Raw genomic sequence first — 6728 nt, forward strand, 5'->3', positions numbered from 1 at the left:
CTCTCTCTCTCTCTGTTCTCTCCCCTCTCTGTATATATTTGTGGTATATGTATTGCTCATGTGCACATATGCACACATGTACTGAGGCCAGAGAACAATATTGCATGTCTTTGTGGTTTGCTATCCACCTTATGTTTTGGGACAAGGTTCCTAACGGAATCTGGAGCTCACAGATTCAGACTGTCTAGCTAATGAGGTCTAGCTAATGAGACCCACCTGCCTCTGCATCCCAGTGCTGGTTACATATGTGTGCTGCTGTGCTCAGCTTTTATGTGGATGCTGGAGACCCAAATTCAGGTTCTCATTCTTGTATGGCAAATGTTCTACTGACTGAACCATCTCCCAGCTCTGCCATGTGTATTCCTTTGTGTCAGGTTTTTTTTTTTTCCAGCTCGGGAATATCTTTGTGATTCATCCATGTTACATCCATGTGTTCAGCACAATTTGTTCATTTTCATTAGCTTACATTTGCTTACATGACTGTGCCACCATTTATCTATTCCAACTTAGTGATGTTTCCAATTAGATGCTACTCTGAAGGACATGACCCCAACTATTCTCCTACGAGCATTTGGTGCACATAACCATGCATTTTGAAGCTATGTGGCTGGGCCATGGGGAATGTGTGTGTTCAGCTTCAACAAAGTGTTGAAGAGTTTTCCAGCAAATGTGCTAATTTTCACTTTCCTCAACAACGTGTGAAAGTTCCAGTTAACAGCATTTGGTATTAATTCTTCATATTTAGTCAATCTGGTAGCTGCTCAGTAGTATTTTATTGTGAATTTAATTTGTATTTCCCTGCTGGCTGATAAGGTTCAGTTTTTCACAGGTTTTTGGCCACCAAGGCACCTTTCCCAGTCTTAGCTCATGCATCTGCCTGTTACCTTTTCTGTTGGGTTGCCTTTCTTCTTGATTAGCAAGACTTTGTATGTTTTGGATGACAGCTAGATATTGACTATAGGATTGCAAACCTCGTTTACACCATGACTTCCCCTTTCCCTTTTCATAATGTATTTTGACAAGAAAAGTTCAGCAGTACCTCATTTATACATCTTTATGACCATTCTGTATTATGGCCTATTCAAATGTTTTCTGCTCCAATGTCATTGACACACTGTCTTATGCCACCACCTAAAACCTTTATCACGGTGTATTTCATGTAACGTGTCAGCCTGTGTAGGTTTGCTTTGTGCTCAATGTGGTGAGGACCACCTGCGGTCGCCCTTGACTAATGGTTTTCTATGCTGCCATGCATTCTGTATCATCTGAGGTTCTTATAGCTCTCTGGATCTTTTTTCGAGCCCTCCACTGTTTAATTGGCTCAGTTTTCTTTCCTCGTTGTAGAGCACTGGCTTAATCTCCATATCTTTGTAAGTCTTCATATCTGGAAATAATAAGCCCCACAACTTTGTATTCCTTTCTCAAGATTGCCTTGACTATTCTTAGCACTATGCATTTCCATATGACTTTTAGAAGCAGGTTCTCAATATCACATGAGACACACTGGGACTTTCATTTAGACTGCACTAAATCTATACATCAGATATATATACAAGTGTATGTGTGTGTGTGTGTGTGTGTGTGTCTGTGTCTGTGTGTGTGTGTCTGTGTGTCTGTGTCTCTGTGTGTGTGTGTTTGTAAGAGGATTGGCATTCTTGACAGTCCTGAGACTAACAGACCATGAATAAGTACTATTCTGTAGGCTTCATTGCACATCACTGATCACTGCCCTGAGCCCAGATGTGGTTCTAGCCCTTGAAGGGCTTACAAGCCTGAAGACAAACAGAAAACACAAAGCACACTGCAGTGTGATAATCTTATTATGGAAAATAGTAACTACAACTCTTAAACATATTTTTGTTTTAAAATTTTTTATTTTATTATTTATTATTATTATTGTGTGTATGATGTATACACGTGAATATGTGACTGTTATGGCATGCATATAGAGATCAGAGGACAACTTCACAGTATCGGTTCTTGCCTTCTACTTTTACATGGGTTCTGGGGATCAGTTGGGTCATCAGGCTTGCATAGTCACTGTCCTGCTGGGCCATCTTGTCATTGCTCAGCACTGCTGTTCACGGTCAGTTTACTATATTCCAACTTATAATCTTAAATTCCTTACATGTACCCACTCATTTTTGTCACATACTGACACTTGAAAGTAAGCATACATATTATGCTAATTGTGTAGGTATTTTAATGTAAAATATGCCTTTCAGCTTTAGTATGTTGTGATTTCTGATAGGCTTTTTTTTTTTTTCAAAAGGAAAATAGCATCCATATTGTCTTCATCGTCCTAGGGATTTTTTTTTTTTTTTAGATTTATGAGAGCTAGTGGAGCTCATGATTCCTTTTCTCTTTTTAAAAAGTTTTATTTATTTCAGTGTGTGTGTGTGTGTGTATGTGTGTGAGTACACACGCATGCCTGCATTTGCATATATGTTTGTACACTGCATGCCAGAAGGGGGCATTGGATTCCTTGGAACTGGAACTGCCTGACAGGTGATCTGAGAACTGAACTTGGGTCCCCTACAAGATTAGCAAGTGCTCTTAACCACTGAGCCATCTCTCTAGCCCCAAGATTTCATAATTTCAAGTTATCAGAGTAGAAGAAAATCCAGTAACTTCTTAAAAATTACCATTAAGCTCCAGTTGTGATTATTTTTATCTACTTTTCTGCAAACATTCAATAGTGTCTTTAAGAGGTATAAAAAAGTAGGGCTGGAGAGATGCCTCAGCAGAAATAACTTTCTGAGCAAGCAGGAGTACCTGAGTTTGGATATCCAACACACACTGACACCAATCTCTGTTCTCCATATGCCTATGCATGCATACGCTCACACATAGACGTGCGTGCATGTGTGATGTGTGTGTGTGTGTGTGTAAAGTATTTATAGTCTTTAGGCTACTGTCTGAAAATATGAGGTAAATCTCTACAAAACAATGGCACAGACCTTCTCCTGTCTCTTGTGAACGGGTCAGAAGGCAACCCTAGACTTCCAGAAGCATTGTATAGATATTATCACTATGGTTTACAGCCAGGAGAAATGCCCTTGACTAGGGGCAAAGTACCTGGATTCCAGATGACATCTTGCATGATGGGAACTTGAATAAATCTTTCTACTCTGGATTTCAGATGTTTAGTCACAGAATGAAGGGGTTAAATCAGGTCATGGAAGCCAGGAAGCAGTGAGTTTAGAACCTGTATTAAGTACCTACGACTTTTATTTATTTATTTATTTATTTATTTATTTATTTATTTATTTATTTTTAACTTTTTGGGTCCTATTCTCTCTATATATGTGTATGTGAATATATATGTTTTATACATTCAAATATATTTTTATTTACTAGTCTCTTTATCATTAGCAATAAAATGTTTCCTGAAGCATGTTACCTGGTTAGCCCAGTCCCAGCCTAGTCATGTGAAAGTACAGGCTTCACTGAGGAACTGCCTAAATAAGATCAGTCTGTATGCATGTCATGTGGTGACATTGTCTGAATTGATGATTGAATCGGGAACTTCCAGCCCACTGTGGGCAGCACTATCCCTAGGCAGGTGGGCCTGGGCTGTATAAGAAAACTAGCTGAGCATGAGTCTGTGAGCCAGCCAGCCAGCCAGCCAGCCAGCCAGCCAGCAGCATTCCTCCATGATTCCTGTTGTATTTCCTTGGTCATGACTGAGGTCCCTGGTCAGAGGTGATTCTGTTTGTAATAGCAAGCAGGCCTGCCTTCTGGTTCCTACCTTGAGTTACATCAGTGATGAACTGGGAGTGCCAATGAAAGAAATCTTTCCTCTGTAAGTTGCTTTTGGTCATGTGTATGTGTGTCACAGAAACAGACTGAGAGTAAGATAGAAAGTAATTTTCACCTCTTATTTTGTATTTTATTTCTTGACTTCCTTTTAAAAAGTTCCAGTGTCTTGTACAATCCAAGATGTCATTGCCTTTATTGGAGAGTCACTAACTTAGCCAAAGTTATCTCACTCTTTAAGGGTCTAAGACCTAGGGGAGATGCCAGAAGAGTTCACCATCCGTCTTCCTCCCTAGCCAAGAGTTGCTATAGTTACACTCACAGCATCAGCTGTCACATCTGTATCCTGTTTTGCTGGGAGCTGGGTTTGGTATATATTTGGTGTATGTGGCTCTGGTGGTGCAAACTTTAGGGACAACTGTTCCAGGACCAGGGAAGGAAGTGGTCTTCTGAGTCCTCCTCTGGACTTTACCCTTGTTGGTCTCATCAATTTTCTTAGGGTCAGGACTTTAGGAAGGAAGACAACATAGTGGAGGCTCAATGCCTGAGGTCTGTGAGAACCTGTTTCAGCCAGATACACAGTGGCAGCATCCTCATCTGGGGAGACCTGTTAGCATTTTTTATCTTAAGAGGTCCCGGTCTTTATGGTGAAGTCAGTGGAAGTGTCATACAAAAGGTGATAATTTACCCATTTTCTGAAGTTTTCAGGGAATGGATGAATTTAAGTGTCGCAGGTACATGAGAAAAGGTTCTGTTGGGCAGACTGGCAGGGCTCTTCAGACTGCCAGGGGTGAATGCTAGGATCGGATGCAGTGAGGGAGGCAGCTGGGCTGTGATTGGCAGGGCTGCTGAGGCAGAGTCTGAACCGCTTCCAATGAAGTTCAGCTTATCCTGGGGCAGTGGCTACGAAGCAGCGGTCACTTGTCTGTGGCGTGCTGGCTTCTCCGCAAGCCTACTGTACTCACACCCCGGGGCTCTGTTTCCCTTATTCTCCCACAGTTCTGAATCTTAAGGACTTGAAATCAATGGGCCAGCAGAGGTGCTCCTCAAGATGGCTTTGAGGAAGTAAGCTCTCTCCAGCCTCAGGATGCCACCCATTGCTTCGTTTCCCCCTACCTCTGTAGTCACGTGCCATGTATCCCTTGCATAGTTCACACATTTTCTAATAAGAACACTAGTCATACTGGGTATAATGACTCCACACCCTTCCCAACCCCCATAGTCTATTATGGCCTCTCCTGCAAAGACCCCAATTCAAATAATGTCACACTTCTATATTCCTGAGGTTACAATTCAACAACTTTTTGTAGGACACTTAAGCCATAACTCATAGTTTCCTGTGTAGGTCTGGGTGCAGGTGACTTAGGAGGGAAATGCTCCCAGGGGAGACCAGGAAGGGTCTGTGCAAGAAGGGTGCAGACAAGCTGTGATCTCCTGCAAAATCCCTAAGGGTAGTTCTAATTCCCTGGCCAGCTTGGAGTGAGTGTAAAAAACTCCTGGGAGGTGTCTGTCCTCAGTGACAAAGAGCTAAGGCTAATGTAAGAGGCTCTGGTGACTTGAGGACAATCTTTTAGAACTTAAGTCACATGTGGCTGGAGAGATAGCTTACCCGTTAAGAGCTCTGACTGCTCTTCCAGAGGTTCTGAGTTCAATTTCCAACAACCACATGGTGGCTCACACCTCTCTGTAATGGGATTCGATGCCCTCTTCTGGTGTGTCTGAAGAGAGCTACAGTGTACTCATATACATAAAATAAATAACTATTTAGAACAAAGTCACAGGTGGTTGGTCACTAGAGGTCAAGGTCCACCAGTCCTAGGGTCACATTAAAATGGTGCAAAGGAATATGAGGCAGTCCTGGTGGCGATTCCTCGCTGCCAGCTGCTCTGTCCCCTTCTGCTCTTTCTTAACACTCCATTCTTTTTCCCCAGAGGCCCTAGCTCTGTTGACTCCTCTGAGCCCACACTTTTCTGACCCCACAGTGCTTTCCCTTTATTCTCTCTTCCTCACTTTCTATTGGAGTTTGTAAAATAGATGGACATAACTAGGCAAGGTGTGTCTTTACTTTTGTGAGATGAACTTCCAATCACCGTATGACATCTGGAATTTTTTAAATTTAAATTTTATTTTTATTTTATGTGTGTGTGTTGCCTGTATATATGTCTGTGCAGCAAGTATGCCTAGTGCCTGTGGAGGCCAGAAGGGGGCATCAGATCCCCCAGAACTGGAGTTACTGGCTTTTGAGAGCAGTCATGTGGGCACCAGGAATGGAATCTGGGTCCTTTGGAAGAGAAGCCAGTCTCTTAACTGCCAAATCATCTCTCCACCTCAATATGTATACTTTGTATGCCTTTGAAGGTCCTCTGTGAGAAATCTGTGTATCGGTGGCTCAGGAACCATCACTCTATTATCTGAGATAGTGGGGTTTTGTTTGCAATTTTAGAGCAATTAATTGTCATTACTGAGCCTATTTGGGGAAGTTTAGAGGACCACATGCTCTCCCTTCAAATGGAAATAATATAGCACGATGAATACATTCATGGCACCAGTCCGGGGGTAGAGTGTTAAGCTGGGAAGGTGATCCTTAGTTCAGTGACCTTGAAGATGTCTGTTGACCTTTCTGTCTTGGTTTCTTGTCTGTGACATTAGAAGCCTAGATTAGAGGCTCCCTGCAACTTCTAATAGCCCATCAGTCCATGTCTAAAGCCTAGAATCTAGAACACAGACTAGAGATACATATTCATCTGAAGAAACTTGAACACGTCTTAGACACTTGGTGCTACATCATGTGGATATAGAGGGAATGAAAACCCAGCCTCTCTCCTGAGGGAATTTGACTAATTTGTCAACCAGAGGAAGGAGCAGGAGAGAGGAAGGCTGTGGGTAATGCCGTGAGAGGTGGACTTGGAAACATTATATGTTGAATCTGTTTATGGTACCTGGGGCAGAACTTGAGCAAGCACGGGGGG

General features: G+C 42.3%; 1 protein-coding gene across 1 annotated transcript in view; it reads left to right on the forward strand.

Moving 5' to 3' along the window:
* The window catches only part of Spon1 (spondin 1), a 283458-nt gene that overhangs the window by 16591 nt on the left and 260139 nt on the right, over positions 1-6728 (forward strand). The gene's annotated exons all lie outside the window — the stretch shown is intronic.

Source organism: Mastomys coucha, unplaced genomic scaffold, assembly GCF_008632895.1.
Source record: "Mastomys coucha isolate ucsf_1 unplaced genomic scaffold, UCSF_Mcou_1 pScaffold21, whole genome shotgun sequence".
In the NCBI taxonomy this organism is placed as follows: domain Eukaryota; kingdom Metazoa; phylum Chordata; class Mammalia; order Rodentia; family Muridae; genus Mastomys; species Mastomys coucha.